Here is a 20055-nt window from a genome sequence, read left to right on the forward strand (position 1 = left end):
CTAGGAAGAGAGCCATAAAAATGTTAACAGGCCTCTTGGCCAGAAGATAATGTAAACCACCTGAGACCTTTTGTATATGGGAAGGTATGCAAAAAGAAAGCCTGGTCTCAATAAGGGTCAGGACTGCTGCCCCTGCATAACTCTGCATATTCCATTATTTCTTTATGTACAACTTGGGGTATATAAGCTGCTTTTGAAAATAAAGTTGTGGGTCTGGCACCAATGTGCTTGGCTCCCCCATGTCGTTCTTTTCTCGTTTTTTTCTGGCTGAATTCCCATCTGGAGCGTGGAGGCTCACCAAGTCTACTTATTTGCCCTGACTTCTAAGACCCACACAAGAGGGAGCCCAAGGCGGGGCACCCTCTGCTATTCAAGTGGGTGCCAGTGGCCTACGTAGACGGTGCAAGTTCCTTGTCTTGGAACTTTATTGGTTTTCCACGTAAAGCAAGTTATTCAGCATCTTTTCTCCACTAATTTTCCTACTACACTATTCTTCCCTAATCTCTCTTTATATTTCCAAATAAATGAGTTTTTTCTCACAGACTCTGTCCCCCCTTCAAATTCCCTGGATCCACCGGGGATGTACCTCTGCAGAAAGCTATGATAAACCTAGACAGCATATTCAAAAGCAGAGATGTCACCTTGCCAACAAAGGTCCACATAGTTAAAGTCATGGTTTTTCCAGTAGTCATGTATGGATGTGAGAGTTGGACCATAAAGAAGGCCAAGTGCCAAACAATTGATACTTTTGAACTGTGGTGCTGGAGAAGACTCTTGAGAGTCCCTTGAAGAGCAAGGAAATCCAACTAGTCAGTCCTAAAGGAAATCATTCCCGAATCTTCATTGGAAGGACTGATACCAAGGTTGAAACTCCAATACTTTGGTCACCTGATGTGAAAAGCCTACTCATTGGAAAAGACCCTGATGCTGGGAGAGATTGACGGCAGGAAGAGAAGGGGGAGACAGAGGATGAGATGGTTGGACCGCATTATCAACTCAATGGACATGAGTTTGAGCAAACTCCAGGAGACAGTGAAGGACAGGGAAGCCTGGCGTGCTGCAGCCCATGGGGTCACAAAGAGTCAGACACGACTGAGTGACTGAGGAACAACCTCCCTGGCATTGTCCGTTCTCATTCCCCGCCTCACTCCTGGTTATTCCTCAAACATCCTAGACATACTCCTGCCTCAGGGCCTTTTCACAGGCTGTTCTGCCCTTGTGTTTTCCCTCCAGAAAAATCTTACTCCCTCCCTCTCTTCCTTCAAATCTTTGCTTAAATTCCACCTTCTTAGTGATGTCTTCCCTGTCTACCCTATTGAATATGGAAACCATTCTCTCCCAGAATTTCCAACTTTTTTTACCCAGATCTATTTTTCCCCCATAGCTTTTAAATATATATATATATATATACCTTTTCTTTGAAGTGTATGTATTCATTTCTGGCTGCGCTGGGTCTTTCACTGCTGTGCATGGCTTTCTCTTGTTACGGCCAACGGGGGCTACTTACTCTTCATTGCACTGGGCTGGCTTCTCTTGTGAAACACAGGCTCTACGCGTGCAGGTGTCAGTAGTTGTGAGACGTGTGCTTTGCTGCCCCGAGGCATGTGGAGTCTTCCCGGACCAGTGATCGAACCCATGTCCCCTGCATTGGCAGACAGACTCTTAACCACTGGACCACAAGGGCATTTGTCCCCGTAGTATTGACATCTTCTAACATTTCACTAACTGCAATTAACACAACATGACTAATGTTATCAGCAGTAAGCCACATGCTTCTTCGATGCAAGGGCAGGGATCTTGGGCTGTTCCCCTTGCCACTCTGTCCATAGCACCTAGGACAGCACCTAGCATCTTGCAAAGACTCAATAAATATGTTTAAGGACCCACTTTGAGCACTGGTTACTCTGAGATATTTCCCTGACACAACAGGGTGGAGGGCCAGTTTTCTCTACAATAACTCTTACAACAAGCAGCTAGAATACTCAGTCTTGACACCTTGGGGTCCCCTCACCCAGATTCAGCATCTCCCATTCCCAATTCTTAGGTGGTGCTAAGGGTAAAAGCCAGGAGATGTAAGAGACATGGGTTCGATCCCAGGGGATCAGGGAGATCCCCCTGGAGAAGGGCCTGGAAACCCACTCCAGTATTCCTGCCTGGAGAATCCCCATGGACAGAGGAGCCTGGTGGGCTACAGTCCATGGGGTGACAAAGAGTCGGACACGACTGAAGAGACTTAGCACAGCATGGAGTAAACTCTTGAGAGTCCTTTGGACTGCAAGGAGATCAAGCCAGTCAATCCTAAAGGAAATAAGTCCTGATATTCACTGAAAAGACTGATGCTTAAGCTGAAACTCTAATACTTTGGCCACTTGATGGGAAGAACTGACTCCTTGGAAAAGGTTCTGATGCTGGGCAAGATTGAAGTGGGAGGAAGGGACGACAGAGGATGAGATGGTTGGATGGCATCACAGACTCGATGGACGTGAGTTTGAGTGAGCTCTGGGAGTTGGTGATGGACAGGGAAGCCTGGCGTGCTGCAGTCCTTGGGGTCGCAAAGAATCTGACCTGACTGAGCGACTGAACTCGACTGAACTGAACTGAAAGGACTTGCCTGTAACTCCGTAAATGGTCACAAGGTGGCGGTGTGGGCCTATTTTGTCGTTCAAGATTCGCTCTTTCCCTATCTGACACCTCAGTTTCTTTATAAATTCTAGTTTAAATTTTTTTCAAACTCTAGGAATTATATTCCTAATGAGACAGGAGATAGGTGGGCTCCAGGATGAGCAGCTAGAGTTCATCGTCTGTGGACAGATGCTCCAAAACAGCAGGAGGGGAGCTTCAAAGAATCCACCCGCTAATGAAAGAGGCATGTGTTCGATCCCTGATCCGGGAAGATCCCGCATGCCGTGGAGCAGCTAAGCCCGTGGGCCATAACTACTGAGCCTGCGCTCTAGAGCTCGACAGCCTCAGCTACTGAGCCATGTCCTGCAACCGCCAAAGCCTGAGTGCCCTGGACCTCATGCTCTGCAACAAAAGACGCCACCGCTTTGAGAAGTCTGTATTCACCACAACTAGAGAAAGCCTGTGTGCAGTAGCAAAGACCCAGTGTAACCAAAAGCTAATTACTAAATTAAAAAATAAACTAAAGGTAGCAATATAACATGTCAATCCCAAACTTCCAATCTATCCCCCTTCCCTTAGCAAAGCATTTTTAAAGGCAAGGTGAGGGAAGGCTGTCCCAGGGTATGTGATCAGTTCGTGCACAGTTCTCTGCTTGGTTGCTGTTCAGGTAATGGGATAGTTAACAGTCTCAGTCTGTTATCAGTCTCAGCCTGTTAAGTCTGCAGTCATCAAGTAGTTAATTTCTTACATGTGGTGGTGGTTTTCAACATCTGAAAAACTCAGGAAATATACATGAAATACTATTCTCTGGGTATTTCAGAGAGATTCTGCAGCAGAGAATATATGGGAGGGGTCTGTCACGGGAAGTCCCCTCAACAGCACTGAATAGTTACAAACTGAGACTGAGTGACTTGCCCCAAAATTGTTGTCCATCTTCAGACCATTTCAAAAACAGTTTCGCCAGAATAAACATAGCTCTGGAAATCCCATGGAGAGAGGAGGCTTAGGCTGCAGTCCATCGGGTTGCACAGAGTCATACACGACTGAACTGACTTAGCGTGCACACATACTGAGCTCCTTATTTGAGCCTGGCAATGTTCACCACTTTTTATTTCATTTAATCATAATGACAAGATCAGTTCAGTTCAGTCGCTCAGTCGCGTCCAACACTTTGTGACCCCATGGACTGTAGCATGCCACGCTTCCCTGTCCATCACCAATTCCTGGAGCTGGCTCAAACTCATCAACTCCATCGAGTTGGTGATGCCATCTAACCATATCCTCTGTCGTCCCCTTCTCCTCCTGCCTTCAATCTTTCCCAGCATCAGAGTCTTTTACAGGGAGTCAGTTTTTTTCACATCAAGTGGCCAAAGTATTGGAGTTTCAGCTTCAGCATCAGTCTTTACAACGAATATTCAGGAATGATTTCCTTTAGGGCTGACTGGTTCAATCTCCTTGTAGTCCAAGGGACTCTCAAGAGTCTTCTCCAACACCACAATTCAAAAGCATCGATTCTTCGGCGCTCAGCTTTCTTTATGGTCCACCTCTCACATCCATACATGACCACTGGAAAAACCCCTAGCCCTGACTAGACGGACCTTTGTCAGCAAACTGTCTCTGCTTTTTAATATGCTATCTAGGTTGGTCATAACTTTTCTTTCAAGGAGCAAGGGTCTTTTAATTTCATGGCTGCAGTCACCATCTGTACGGATTTTGGAGCCCAAAAAAATAGTCTGTCACTATTTGCACTGTTTCCCCACCTGTTTGCCATGAAGTGATGGGACCAGATTCATGATCTTCGTTTTTTTCAATGTTGAGTTTTAAGCCAGCTTTTTCACTCTCCTCTTTCATTTTTGTCAAGAGGCTCTTCAGTTCCTCTTCACTTTCTACTATAAGGGTGGTGTCATCTACATATCTGAGGTTATTGATATTTCTCCCAGCAATCTTGATTCCAGCTTGTGCTTCATCCAGCCCGGCATTTTGCATGATATACTACTCTGCATATCATTTAAATAAGCAGGTTGACAATATACAGCCTTGACATACTCCTTTCCCTATTTGGAACCAGTCTGTTGTTCCATGTCCAGTTCTAACTGTTGCTTCTTGACCTGCATACAGATTCCTTAGGAGGCCGATAAGGTGGTCTGGTATGCCCATCTCTTGAAGAATTTTCCAGTTTGTTGTGATCCACACAGTCTAAGGCATTGGTGTAATCAATAAAGCAGAATTAGATGTTTTTCTGGAATTATCTTGCTTTTTCTTTTTTTTTTATTTTTTTAGGAATCTCTTGCTTTTTCGATGATCCAATGGATGTTGACAATTTGATCTCTGGTTCCTCTGCCTTTTCTAAACCTAGCTTCAACATCTGGAAGTTCACTGTTCACACACTGTTGAAGCCTGGCTTGGAGAATTTTGAGCGTTACTTTGCTAGTATGTGAGATGACTGCAATCGTGCGGCAGTTTGAACATTCTTTGGCATTGCCCTTCTTTGGCATTGGAATGAAAACTGACCTTTCCCAGTCCTGTGGCCACTGCTGAGTTTCCAAATTTGCTGGCATATTGAGTGCAGCATTTTAATAGCATTATCTTTTAGGATTTGAAATAGCTCAACTGGCATTGCATCACCTCCACTTGCTTGTTCATAGTGATGAACACTAAGGCCCACTTGACTTTAGACTCCAGGGTGTCTGGCTCTAGGTGAGTGATCACACCATCACGGTTATCTGTGTCATGAAGATGCTTTTTGTCTAGTTCTGTGTATTCTTGCCACCTCTTCTTAATATCTTCTGCTCCTGTTAGGTCCATACCATTTCTGTCCTTTATTGAGCCCATCTTTGCATGAAATGTTCCCTCGGTATCTCTAATTTTCTTGAAAAGATCTCTAGTCTTTCCCGTTCTATTGTTTTCCTCTATTTCTTTGCATTGATAATTGAGGAAGGCCTTCTTATCTCTCCACGCTATTCTTAGGAACTCTGCATTCAAATGGATATATCTTTCCTTTTCTCCTTTGCCTTTCCCTTCTCTTCTTTTCTCAGCTATTTGTCAGGCCTCCTCAGACAACTGTTTTGCCTCTTTGCAGGTCTTTTTCTTGGAGATGGTCTTGATCACTGTCTCCTGTGCAATGTCACAGACCTCCATCCATAGTACTTCAGGCACTCTATCAGATCTAATCCTTGGAATCTTTTGTCACTTCCACTGTGTAATTGTAAGGAATTTTATTTAGGTCACTCCAGTACTCTTGCCTGGAAAATCCCATGGACAGAGGAGCCTGGTAGGCTGCAGTCCATGGGGTCGCTGAGGGTCGGACACGACTGAGCGACTTCACTTTCACTTTTCACTTTCATGCATTGGAGAAGGAAATGGCAACCCACTCCAGTGTTCTTGCCTGGAGAATCCCAGGGACGGGGGAGCCTGGTGGGCCGCTGTCTATGGGGTCACACAGAGTCAGACACGACTGAAGCAACTTAGTGGCAGCAGCATACCTGAATGGTCTAGTGGCTTTCCCTACTTTCTTCAATTTAAGCCTGAAATAAGGAGTTTATGATCTGAGCCACAGTCAGCTCATGGTCTTGTTTTTGCTGACTGTATAGAGCTTCTCCACCTTTGGCTGCAAAGAATATAATCAGTCCGATTTTGGTATTGACCATCTGGTGAAGTCCATGTGTAGAGTTGTCTCTTGTATTGTTGGAAGAGGGTGTTTGCTATGACCAATGCGTTCTCTTGGCAAAACTCTATTAGCCTTTGCCCTGCTTCATTCTATCCTCCAAGGCCAAATTTGCCTGTTACTCCAGGTATGTCTTGACTTCCTACTTTTGCATTCCAGTCCCCTGTGATGAAAAGGACATCTATCTTGGGTGTTAGTGAAGAGGAAAATAAAATTTTTACATAACCTCCTGCTCCTTCTGCCTCTGTAACTCAGCTTGCTCCTTGCAAAGTCTAGATCACGTAGGTCTCAGAAAGTGGGGACTCACAATACTAGGAACTGGAGCTTATCTCACTCACCCTTGTCCTGCTCTTTGCAATCGCCCTAGCCCCTGCAAACCCACAAACCTGCTTAATCATGCCTGTCGGTGTATAAAAACACTGCAACCCCTTTGTTCAGGGCTCAGAGCTTGGGGTGTTAACTCCTCTGGGCCTGCCGGCATAATAAACCTGAGTTCTCCAACTCTCTGAGTGTGGTGCTTGGTTTCTTGAGTACTGGTTTCTGCCACATTTCTTCTAGAAGGTCTTGTAGGTCTTCATAGAGCCGTTCAATTTCAGCTTCTTCAGCATTACTGCTTGGGGCATAGACTTGGATTACCGTGATATTGAATGGCTTGCCTTGGAAATGAACAGAGATCATTCTGTCATTTTTGAGACTGTACCCAAGTACTGCATTTCAGATTCTTTTGTTGACTATGAGTGCTACTCCATTCCTGCTAAGGGATTCTTGCCCACAGTAGTAGATATAGTGGTCATCTGAGTTAAATTCATCCATTCCAGTCCAGTTTAGTTCACTGATTCCAAAAATGTTGAGGTTCACTCTTGCCATCTCCTGTTTGACCACTTCCAGTTTACCTTGATTCATGGACCTTAGATTCCAGGTTCGTAGGCAATCTTGCTCTTTACAGCATTGGACTTTACTTCCATCACCAGTCACATCCACAGCTGGGCACTGTTTTCGCTTTGGCGCCATCCCTTCGTGCCCTCGGGAGTTGATTCTCCACTCTTCTCCAGTAGTATACTGGGCACCTACCGACCTGAGGACTTCCTCTGCCAGTGCCATTCATACTGTCCAGGAAGGTGGTAGAAGGGGCGAAGTCTCATTTAAAATCAAACCGCATGCCCACCAGAGATGCTCAGAGGGTTCACACAAAACCTTGTGTGCACCAGGGCCCAGAGACCCCACAGAGACTGAGTCAGAAGTGTGTGTGAGTGTCTCCTGTGGAGGTATGGGTCAGCAGTGGCCTGCCGCAGGGGCAGAGGCTCTGGGTGCAGGAGACTGGCCACTCAGCCTGTGGCATAAGCCCTCTTGGAGGAGGTCTCCATTAACTCCACCATCAAGCCACCGAGCCGATGACCCACAAACTGCAGAACAATTATACCAAAGAAATTATCGCACTGTTAAGAAAGTTCTAGGATTCACAAGAGATCTCCCCACCTGGGGATCTGGCAAAGGGACTGAGAACCCCCAGGGGAATTTGACTTTGGAGGGTAGTGGGATTTGATTAGAAAACTTACACAAGACTGGGAAAGGAGACTCCTGGAGGGCACACACAAAGCCTTGTGCACCAGGACCCAGGAGGAAGGAGCAGTGACCCCGCGAGAGACCGACCCAGACCTGCCTGCGAGTGTCCAGGAGTCTCCAGCAGAGGCAAGGGTCAGGGGCAGTGATGAAGCAGTGCAGGACCTTCTGAAGGAGGTCGCCATTATCTTCATCACCTCCACCATAATTTGGTCTCAGGTCAAACAAATGGGAGGGAACACAGCCGCACCCATCAACAGAAAATTGGATTAAAGATGTACAGAGCATGGCCCCACCCATCAGAACAAGACCCAGTTTCCTCCACAGTCAGCCTCTCTCAACAAGAAGCTTCCATAAGCCTCTTATCCTTATTTGTCAGAGGCAGACAGAATGAAAACTGTCTTCCAAATGTTCAAGAACTTCCAGAGGTTGAAGCTGGATTTAGAAAAGGCAGGGGAACCAGAGATCAAATTGCCAACATCTGCTGAATCATTGAAAAAGCAAGAGAATTCCAGAAAAACATCTACTTCTGCTTTATTGATTATGCCAGAGCCTTTGACTGTGTGGATCACAGCAAACTGTGGAAAATTCTTCAAGAGATGGAAACACTAGACCATCTGACCTGCCTCCTGAGAAATCTGTATGAACGTCAGGAAGCAACAGTTAGAACTATACATGAAACAATAGACTGGTTCCAAGTAGAAAAAGGAGTACATCAAGGCTGTATATTGTCACCTTGCTTATTTAACGTCTATGCAGAGTACATCATGAGAAACACCGGGTTGGATGATGCACAAGCTGGAATCAAGATTGCCGGGAGAAATATCAATAACCTCAGATATGCAGATGACACCACCCTTATGGCAGAAAGTGAGGAGCTAAAGAGCCTCTTGATGAAGGTGAAAGACGTGAGTGAAAAAGCTGGCTTGAAACTCAACATTCAGAAAAGGAAGATCACGGCATCCGATCCCATCACTTCATGGGAAATAGATGGGTTAACAATGCAAACAGTGGCAGACTTTATTTTCTTGGGCTCCAAAATCACTGCAGATGGTGCCTGCAGCCATGAAATTAAAAGATGCTTGCTCCTTGGAAGAAAAGCTATGACCAACCTAGACAGCATATTGAAAAGCAGAGACATTAGTTTGCCGACAAAGTTCCATCTAGTCAAAGCTATGGTTTTTTCAGTAGTCACATATGGATGTGAGAGTTGGACTATAAAGAAAATTGAGTGCTGAAGAATTGAGCTTTTGAACTGCGGTGCTGGAGAAGACTTGAGAGTCCCTTGGACTGCCAGGAGATCCAACCAGTCATTCCTAAAGGAGATCAGTCCCGAATTTTCATTGGAAGGACTGATGCCGAAGCTGAAGCTCCAATACTTTGGCCACCTGATACAAAGAACTGACTCCTTGGAAAAGACCGTGATGTTGGGAAAGATTGAAGGCGGGAGGACAAGGGGATGACAGAGGATGAGATGGTTGGATGGCATCGATTCAATGGACATGAGTTTGAGCAAGCCCCGGGAGTTGGTGATGGACGGGGAGGCCTGGTGTGCTGCAGTCCATGGGGTCACAGAGAGCTGGGCTGGACTGAGTGGCTGAACTGACTGACTGTTCATGGGGTTCTCAAGGTAAGAATACTGAAGTGGTTTGCCATTTCCTTCTCCGGTGGACCACTTTTTGTCAGAACTCTCCACCATGACCCGTCCATCTTGGGTGGCCCCGCATGGCATGAGGCCACCTATTTTCATAATCCCAACTCTCGTTGGTCTCAGTTCACAGATGCGGAAACTGAGGCGCAGCAATAGTGAATAACTTGGCTCTGCCACCCTAAGGAAGTGGCAGAAATACCCATTCAGCCACTCCCCTCCCCCATATTCCTGTTAGCCATCCTTTTACTGGCAAACCTCCCGGGATGGGAAATTCCGCAACTTGAAGCCCAAACCGAAATGGAGATAACAATCTGCAGAAGAGCATGGAGCATGTATTCTCATTTAAAAAAAAAAATACATATACACTCGATATAGATCATATACACACAATATAGATCTGACTATCATGCGGGAAAGATTTTGGAATAATTTCCACCTTCTACCTGTTCAAGTATTCTGAATTTTTCATTTGTTTTTTGTCCCACTGCCCAGCTTGCAGGATCTTACTTTCCCCACCAGGGGTCGAACCTGGGCCACAACAGTGAAAGTGAAGTTTTTTAACTCAGGTTGGGACTCGAACACATACACTGGGACTTGATGCCAAAACCTTGGCTCTCTGCGCACCGAAGCCAAACAGAAATAGAGACAGAGTTGTGGAGGAGAAAGAGTTGCTGTCTTTTTTTTGCCAGGCAACAGGGGAATACAGTAAGCTAGAGGCTTAAGAACTGTGCCCTGGTGAATAGAGAGGTTAATCAGGCCAGGGGATATGATAAGGGTCAAGGCAGTAACAGCCTTCCCTGGTGGTCCGGTGGCTAAGAATCTGCCTGCCAATGCAGGCGGTACAGGTTCGATCCCTGGTTTGGGAAGATCCCGCAGCTATGAGGCAACTAAGCCTGTGCTCTGCACCAAGAGAATACTCCCAATCTCCATAGCCACAGAAAGCCTGCATGTAGCAATGAAGACCCAGCACAGCCATTAATAAATATATATATTTTGTAAAAGGCAGTAACAGTCTTGAGACTCACATAGACTTGAGACTCAAAGAATAGGACACCACTGAGTGACTGGACAATCTTCAGTTCTTTCTTTTGCAGTTTCAACAGGGTGGGGCTACTGACAAGACTAGGGTGTGTCCAGGGTCTTAGGTTGTCCAGTCTCCTAACCTTGATGAGCCCCACTGGTCCCTTTAATCTTGCCTCAGGTGGTTTCAGGGCTGCTCCTCCCTTAATTAGCAACTGTTCTGCCCTTTGGAACTCAGAGGTCACAGAGGCTGGAGTCTTGCCTGTTAAGAAATAGGAGACAGACTTTCCTGGTGGCTCAGTGGATAAGAATCTGTCTGCCAATTCAGGGGACATGGGTTTGATTCCTGGTCCGAAGATTCCACAGATTCAATTCAGTTCAGTTCAGTTGCTCAGTCGTATCCGACTCTTTGCGACCCCATGAATCGCAGCATGCCAGGCCTCCCTGTCCATCACCAACTCCCGGAGTTCACTCAGACTCAAGTCCATCAAGTCAGTGATGCCATCTAGCCATCTCATCCTCTGTCGTCCCCTTCTCCTCCTGCCCCCAATCCCTCCCAGCATCAGAGTCTTTTCCAATGAGTCAACTCTTCGCATGACGTGGCCAAAGTACTGGAGCTTCAGCTTTAGCATCATTCCTTCCAAAGAAATCCCAGGGCTGATCTCCTTCAGAATGGACTGGTTGGATCTCCTTGCAGTCCAAGGGACTCTCAAGAGTCTTCTCCAACACCACAGTTCAAAAGCATCAATTCTTCAGCGCTCAGCCTTCTTCACAGTCCAACTCTCACATCCATACATGACCACAGGAAAAACCATAGCCTTGACTAGATGGACCTTTTTGGCAAAGTAATGTCTCTGCTTTTGAATATGCTATCTAGGTTGCTCATAACTTTTCTTCCAAGGAGCAAGGGCTTTTAATTTCATGGCTGCAGTCACCATCAGCAGTGAGCCCCCCAAAATAAAGTCTGACACTGTTTCCACTGTTTCCCTATCTATTTCCCATGAAGTGATGAGACCAGATGCCATGATCTTCGTTTTCTGAATGTTGAGCTTTAGGCCAACTTTTTCACTCTCCTCTTTCACTTTCATCAAGAGGCTTTTTAGTTCCTCTTCACTTTCTGCCATAACGGTGGTGTCATCTGCATATCTGAGGTTATTGATATTTCTCCCGGCAACCTTGATTCCAGCTTGTGCTTCTTCCAGCCCAGCGTTTCTCATGATGTACTCTGCATTGATGTTAAATAAGCAGGGTGACAATATATAGCCTTGATGTACTCCTTTTCCTATTTGGAACCAGTCTGTTGTTCCATGTCCAGTTCTAATTGTTGCTTCCTGACCTGCATATAGGTTTCTCAAGAGGCAGGTCAGGTGGTCTGGTATTCCCATCTCTTTCAGAATTTTCCACAATTTATTGTGATCCACACAATCAAAGGCTTTGGCATAGTCAATAAAGCAGAAACAGATGTTTTTCTGGAACTCTCTTGCTTTTTCCATGATCGAGTGGATGTTGGCAACTTGATATCTTGTTCCTCTGCCTTTTCTAAAACCAGCTTGAACATCTGGAAGTTCATGGTTCACGTATTGCTGAAGCCTGGCTTGGAGAATTTTGAGCATTACTTTACTAGCATGTGAGATGAGTGCAGTTGTGCGGTAGTTAATTAATTCCATAGATTAACTGCAGATTAACTAAACCTGTGTGCCACAGCTACTGCACCTACAGTCTACAGCCTGTAAAGGTCACCATAATGAGAAGTCTGTGCACTGCAAGGAAGAGCAGCTCCCACTTGCCACAACTAGAGAAAGCTTGCACGCGGCATCAAAGACCCTAGTGCAGCTTAAAAAAAGAAGTAATGGGAGACAAAACGGTCTCTGTTCCTGGGAGCCCCAAAGGCCCTGCTTGGCATCAGAAGCACAGAATCTTAACTACTGGGCCACGAGGGAAGTCCTATGGGTGGATTTTTAACAGCGCTGGAAGTGTTGCTGTTCAGTCGCCCAGTCGTGTCCAACTCTTTGCGACCCCGGCACGCTAAGCTTCTCTGTCCTGAACGATCTCCTGGAGTTTGCTAAAACTCATGTCCATTGAGTCGATGATGCCGTCCAACCACCTCGTCATCTGTTGCCCCCTTTTCCTCCTGCCCTCAGTCTTTCCCAGTGTCAGGGTCTTTTCAAATGAGTCAACTCTTCACATCAGGTGGCCAAAGTATTGGAGCTTCAGCTTCAGGATAAGTCCTTCTGATGAATATAGGGTTGATTTCCTTTAGAATTGACTCGTTTGATCTCCTTGATGTCCAAGGGACTCTCAAGAGTCTTCTCCAGCACCACAGCTTAAAAACATCAATTCTTCCACGCTGAGCGGGCCACACGACAGGCCAATAAATCCCAGGTGTGGAGACAAGGAATATGGCTTTATTGGGAAAGCTGGCTGACCGAGAACATGGCATACTAATGTCTAATAACCCTTTCACCTGGGGTCTGGATGCCAGGTTCTTCTATAGAACAGAGAAGTAGAGAAGGTGAGGAAGTCAAGTAGAAAAGCTATTTATCTTGCAAAACAGGGGGGGATGTGTTAAATTTCTCCTTTTCTGCAGTCATTCAAAACAAAGGTAGGCTATGTCAGATTGTATCTCTGTGAGTTGAATAAAGGCACTTTAGTAGTCTGGGAGAGGGCAGCTTTCCCTGAGGAAGGCCATTATGTATGATTAACTGGACATGGAACAATAGACTGGTTCCAAATAGGAAAAGGAGTACATCAAGGCTATATATTGTCACCCTGCTTATTTAACGTCTATGCAGAGTACATCATGAGAAACGCTGGACTGGAAGAAACACAAGTTGGAATCAAGATTGCCGGGAGAAATATCAATAACCTCAGATATGCAGATGACACCACCCTTATGGCAGAAAGTGAGGAGGAACTCAAAAGCCTCTTGATGAAAGTGAAAGAGGAGAGTGAAAAAGTTGGCTTAAAACTCAACATTCAGAAAACAAAGATCATGGCATCCGGTCCCATCACTTCATGGGAAATAGATAGGGAAACAGTGGAAACAGTGTCAGACTTTATTTTTGGGGGCTCCAAAATCACTGCAGATGGTGACTGCAGCCATGAAATTAAAAGACTCTTACTCCTTGGAAGAAAAGTTATGACCAACCTAGATAGCATATTCAAAAGCAGAGACATTACTTTGCCGACTAAGGTCTGTCTAGTCAAGGCAATGGTTTTTCCAGTAGTCACGTATGGATGTGAGAGCTGGACTGTGAAGAAGGCTGAGCGCCGAAGAATTGATGTTTCTGAACTGTGGTGTTGGAGAAGACTCTTGAGAGTCCCTTGGACTGCAAGGAGATCCAACCAGTCCATTCTGAAGGAGATCAGCCCTGGGATTTCTTTGGAGGAAATGATGCTGAAGCTGAAACTCCAGTACTTTGGCCACGTCATGCGAAGAGTTGACTCATTGGAAAAGACTCTGATGCTGGGAGGGATTGGGGGCAGGAGGAGAAGGAGACGACAGAGGATGAGATGGTTGGATGGCATCACTGACTTGATGGACGTGAATCTGAGTGAACTCTGGGAGTTGGTGATGGACAGGGAGGCCTGGCATGCTGCGATTCATGGGGTCACAAAGAGTCAGACACGACTGAGCGACTGAACTGAACTGAACTGATAATAATAAAAGCAAGGCAAAGAAAAGGTTAAAGTCAAAGAAATATATCTAACAGGGCGTCAGAATTGGTTCTACCCTGTAACATTGGAGTAGGTTGCCATTTCCTTCTCCCAAGGGAGAATATTTATTTTTGCCTGGAGAATCCTGCAGACAGTGGAGCCTGAAGGGCTGCTGTCCATAGGGTTGCACAGAGTCGGATACAACTGAAGCGACTTAGCATGCAGCATGTAACACCGGGTGTGGATTTCTGATAGTGCTGAAGGGCGCCCCTAAAGCACCCACCCCTTCTTGTTCAAGGGTCTGCAGTACTGTAGTAAGTACAGGAGAGAGGAGAGAGTGAGTGCAGCTGTGGGTCCTTGCTCCCAGGCCAAATGGCCTGGGCATTCCTGGGCTGGGGGAGGCAGGTGTATTGGGGGAAGAGTACACAAGCCACTGGATATTAGGGGACAGAAGCGCAAATGTTGGGGAGCTCCACCGTGGTGACCCTCACTTATGTGAGTGTTGGAGAAGGACCTTCCCTGGAGAGAGGCCTGAGTAGGACAGGACACCCAGGCTGGGTCAGGGTGGGCTGCACGTGGCTGTGCAGTTTGTTGACAGCACAACCTACCCTAGCAGCTTCCTGCGGTTGATTTATATCCAGTCCCACCTGCATTACGTCACTGAGTTCCCCTTAGGCATTCAGGGATTTATTTATACATTTGCTCATTCATTCAGTCTAGTCGCATCCCAAGGACTTCCCCGCAGCTCAAACGGTTAAGAATCTGCCTATAATGAAGGAGATGAGGGTTCGATCCCTGGGTCAGGAAGATCCTCTGGAGAAGGGAACGGAAATCCACTCCAGTATTCTTGCCTGGAGAATCCCCAGGGACAGAGAGGCCTGGTGGGCTACAGTCCATGGGGTCGCAAAGAGTTGGACATGACTGAGCGACTAACTTGTTCACATCATAGCCTCTCCAAGCCGGTCCTCGCTTTCTCCTACTCTTTCCACTCCTGTCTTTGTGCCTCGGGCCCGCCTTCCAGTCTCCGCGCCCCAAATCCTGGGGCGGGCGGAAGGTTTTATTCCTACCCCTTCCATTGGGTACACTGCCTGAAAGTGGAAGTGAAGTGGCTCAGTCGTGTCCGACTCTTTGCTACCCGTGGACTGTAGCCCACCAAGCTCCTCGGTCCATGGGATTCTCCAGGCAAGAATACTGGAGTGGGTTGCCATTTCCTCCTCCAGGGGATCTTCCTGACCCAGGGATCGAACCCAGGTCTCCCAGATTGCAGCCAGATGCTTTAACCTCTGCACCACCAGGGAAGCCCTTAAATACAAGAATCCAAGTACTAACATCAAAGATTTCAAGGGAGGAAAGGAAGCCAGGAGGGAAGAAGAAGAGGGAGGAGGCGGGAGAGGGGGGGCAAAAGGGGTGGCCTTACAGATGTCTCCTGCCACCTACAGATGCCCAGGTTTTATAGGACTTTCCCCTGGTTCTCCAGAGAAGGGAGGACTGGAACTCAGCCCTACCAGAAATCAGACCAGACCAGAACCAGAATTCGATTTCTCTGCCAAGAGGAGGTGATCAGTCTCCAATCCTCAGCTCAGGCTGAGGGCCCTTCGAACAGATTCCTGCATCCAGGACCAGGTGACTAGAAAAACAGGGAAGGATAGGAAGGGTTAAGGAGAGGAAAGAGAGAGGGAAGGGGAGAGAGGTCAATAAAGTCTCCTGTTCCTTACCGGTCGGGGGACTCTGGCCAGTTGTCCGCATCAGGAGGAGACCAGGGACAAAAGGGTCCCCGTTGCGGCCGCTGGGTCTCGTCCATTGGCAGGCAAGCTGGCCCCTGAGTACCCCGAGTGGTCAGGATGTCAGTCTCAGCGAAGAAGAGTCCCCGCCAGAGTCGCCATTTGTTACAGGAAGGCGGACCCCTTCCAGGGCCTGAAACTGGGCTCTTGTCTAACACTCCGAAGTGAATTGTCCGAGGAGACACATGTGCTGACAAAGCAAGAGATTTTATTGGGAAAGGGCACCCCGGTGGAGAGCAGTAGGGTGAGGAAACCCAGATATTTCAACCAATGGAAGCCAACCTACTCAGCCAATGCGGCTGGAGCACTTAATATAAAGAGTGTGTTGATGCTCCCCAGTGGGATCTCCAGGTGGTGTCTGCTCAGCCACTGGCACCTCTCTGTGTGGGAGCAGGTCCAGAATGGAAGAAGCTCATCCTGAGTGTTCTCCTGCCTGGATACCCAGGTCCACAAGGCTCAGGAAGACGCCCTTCTCACCACCATCTCTTGTCATGAGCCACCAAAAAGCTGCTAGGAAGCCGAGCGGGGGTCAGCCCGCAGGTGAAAGGACCAGACAAAGAGGGTTTAGAGGAAACGTTGGGTGTCAGCTGTTGGGGATGGGCGTGCACAGAAGACAGTATGGACCTCTCTTTTCCTTTTTCTTTTTTTTTTTAGTAGCTGCAACAGGTCAAACAGGGCCCAGCACCCCTATCATGTGAGTGCCTTTGGTTTGAATCTGGAAGAGGAAGGTAAGAGGGACCCAGAGATGAAAAGCAAGCTGCATGTGTCAAGTGTTGCCTCATGGGACTGACAGTTGTTGACCAGACACCCTGGCTGGGCCCTTGAGAAGGAAAAGAGGTCCGGGGAGGCAAAAGCGGAAGAGCATAGGCGAGCATGAAGGATCCGCGACTCTCCACCCACCTCCTAAATTGAGGCTCTTTTCTTTCTCTCCTCTCAGGATGACTTTGAAATCGGGCGTCCCCTTGGCAAGGGAAAATTTGGGAATGTGTACCGGGCTCGCCATTTCATTGTGGCCCTGAAAGTCCTCTTCCAGTCCCGGATAGAGAAGGAAGGGCTGGGACATCAGCTGCGGGGGGAAACTGAAATCCAGGCACACCTACAGTAAGGACAGTCTCTGTATGAATGAGAGTCCCATGCGTTTTTCCCCTCACAGACTTCCAGAGGGAGCTATTGCCCTCCTGGCCCCAGCACAATTTGCCCCTTTGTGTGCCCAGTCACTTGTAATAGCATCCTGAATTGGGCCTCAGGGAGGAGTCTTGACCCTTCCTCCTTTTGTCCCCCGGACACCACAATATCCTTCGCCTGTACAACTGCTTCCATGATGCACGCCGGGTGTACCTGATTCTAGAATATGCTCCAAGGGGTAAGCTCTACAAGGAGCTACAAAAAAGCCACATGTTTGATAAACTGTACAGCCACGGTGAGGCAGAGGAGGCTGAGGGCTAGGGTTCATGAGTTTCCTATGGGCTGATGGGGGTCACTGCCTATGGCTTTCATGACAGTTCAGATTGCTTCTTTTTTTAAAAAAACTTTTATGAATTAATGAATTGATTTATGGCTGTGCACGGTCTTTGTTGCCATGTGGGACTTTACTTGCACCGGCTTCTCATTGCAGTGGCTTCTCTTGTTGTGAAGCATGGGCTCTAGGGTGTGTAGGCTCAGCAGTTGCGGCACACTGGCTTAGTTGCCCTGTGGCATGTGGAATCTTCCCGGATGAGGACTCGAACCTGTGTCCCCTGCATTGGCAGGTGGATTCTTTACCACTGGACCACCAGGGAAGTCCTGAATTGCCTTTTTTGGTCAGTTTTACATAGTGACTCTTATACCCTACAATTTTACCTTTGGATACCCTATGGCATCACTGACTCAATTTGAGTAAACCCCAGGAGGGGCTTCCCTGGTGGCTCAGAGGGTAGACTGCCTGCCCGCAATGCGGGAGACCTGGGTTCGATCCCTGGGTCAGGAAGTTCCCCTGGAGAAGGAAATGGCAACCCACTCCAGTATCCTTGCCTGGAGAATCCCATGGATGGAAGAGCCTGGTGGGCTACAGTCCATGGTGTCGCAAAGAGTCGGACACGACTGAGCGAGCTCACTTCACTTCACTTCACTTCAGGAATTGGCGACGGACAGGGAGGCCTGGCATGCTGCAGCCCAGGGGGTTGCAAAGAGTTGGACACCACTGAGCAACTGAACTGAATAATTACCCCTGGAATATTAATAAGTAGTGTGTATAAGTTTGCATTCTTTGGTTGTAAGCAACAGAATCTAACTGCATTACCTTATGGAAAGAAACATGAAAGGCTGTGAGGGAGTTCCCTGAATAAATGAATGAAACTGACTTAGAAAGCCAGGGATTTTTGGAGGGCTCCGGGTGGAAATGACAGCCGTCATCACCCTATGGCCGGCTTCATTTCCAGACTGCTTTTTCTTTGCTCACACAGGTAATGGACGAGTTGGCAGATGCTCTGACCTACTGCCATGACAAGAAGGTGATTCACAGGGATATTAAGCCAGAGAACCTGGTGCTGGGGCTCATGGGTGAGGTGAAGATGGCAGACTTTGGCTGATCTGTGCACGTACCCTCTCTAAGGTAGCACAGGTGGTGGCACCCTGGGTGCCAGTTAAGAATGATCCAATTTAATTCACTTCACATGTAAGACCCAGCTACAAACCTGGGTTTGTATTTCAATGCTGCCTTTTGAAATGCCTATTTTAACAAGTACTTGTAGACTGAAAGAACGTGGTTTGACTGTATCTTCTATTTTTTAACGTTTACATAAAATTTTGCCAATAAGTTTCCGTGTAAGTACATTAAGAATGATTGTGCCATAATTCCAGGAATGTTACTCTATCAGTAAACTATAATTAATTTACCTTGTCCCTCTTGGTGGACCGTCAGTTTGTTCCAAAACTTCCTGGATCATGAGCTAAATAATTGTAGGAAGAATCTCAGAATATGGGATTGTTGGTCCCAGGACTTGCCTTCTTAACCCTAATTCATATGAAAACTTGGTGTTTCCAAGTTCCTGTGCTTGAGAGGGGATTGCCCAGGACTGGATGCTGGGGAAGGACAGTGTCCCTTCTACTGAGCCTCCGCTTAATGTTCCTTTCTCTAGGAGAAAGACAATGTGTGGGACCCTGGACTACTTGCCCCTAGAAATGATTGAGGGGAGAACATAAAATGAGAAGGTAGATCTATGGTGCCTGGGGGTGCTCTGCTACGAGCTGCTGGTGGGAAATCCGCCCTTTGAGAGTGCCTCCCATAGTGAGACCTACAGACGCATCCTCAACGTGGGATGGCCACACTCTGGGCATTCATGCGGGAGCTGGGGGTAAGGGGTGGCTGGGAGCCTGGGGCACACACAAAGGTGGTCTACTATGATCCCGGCCAGTGCCTTGAATGGACCAAGGAAAGTAACCATACTTCTCTTTCTTCTCTGGCCTCATCAGGTAGATGTAAGATTTCCTGCATCAATACCTTTGGGGGCTCGGGACCTGATCTCCAGGCTTCTCAGATACCAGCCCTCGGAGTGGCTGCTCTTGGCCCAGGTCTTGAAGCACTCATGGGTCCGGGCTCACTCTCGGAGGGTGCTGCCCCCAGCTGCTCAAATGGCTTCCTTAGCCCTGTCCACCCCTATTCTTTTGTGATTGCTTGTGGAACACCCTGGCTCTGGTATCTCATCTGTCTTTTGTTTCTTCGCTTGTAAGATGCATCATGCTAGTTAATAAGGCCTTCCCTGTGGCTCAGCTGGTAAAGAATCCGCCTGCAATGCGGGAGACCTACGTTCGATCCCCGGGCTGAGAAGATTCCCTGGAGAAGGGAAAGGCTACTCACTCCGGCATTCTGACCTGGAGAATTCCACAGACTGTATAGTCCATGGGATTGCAAAGAGTCGGACATGGCTGAGTGACTTTTAGTCTTAATAAAGGCCAAATCATTTTATACATTTTTGGCTGTCCTGGGTCACTGTTGCTTAGGATAGGCTTTCTCTAGTTTCCACCAGCAGGGGCTACACTTGATGCGGCGTGCTGGCTTCAGCAGTTGTAGCCCATGAGCTTAGTTGGTCCCCTGCACAGAATCTTCCCAGACCAGGGACAGA

General features: G+C 47.4%; 1 pseudogene; it reads left to right on the forward strand.

Annotated features, from left to right (window-relative positions):
* LOC102188792 lies at positions 14634-19603 on the forward strand (annotated as a pseudogene).

Source organism: Capra hircus, chromosome 18, assembly GCF_001704415.2.
Source record: "Capra hircus breed San Clemente chromosome 18, ASM170441v1, whole genome shotgun sequence".
In the NCBI taxonomy this organism is placed as follows: Eukaryota; Metazoa; Chordata; class Mammalia; order Artiodactyla; family Bovidae; genus Capra; species Capra hircus.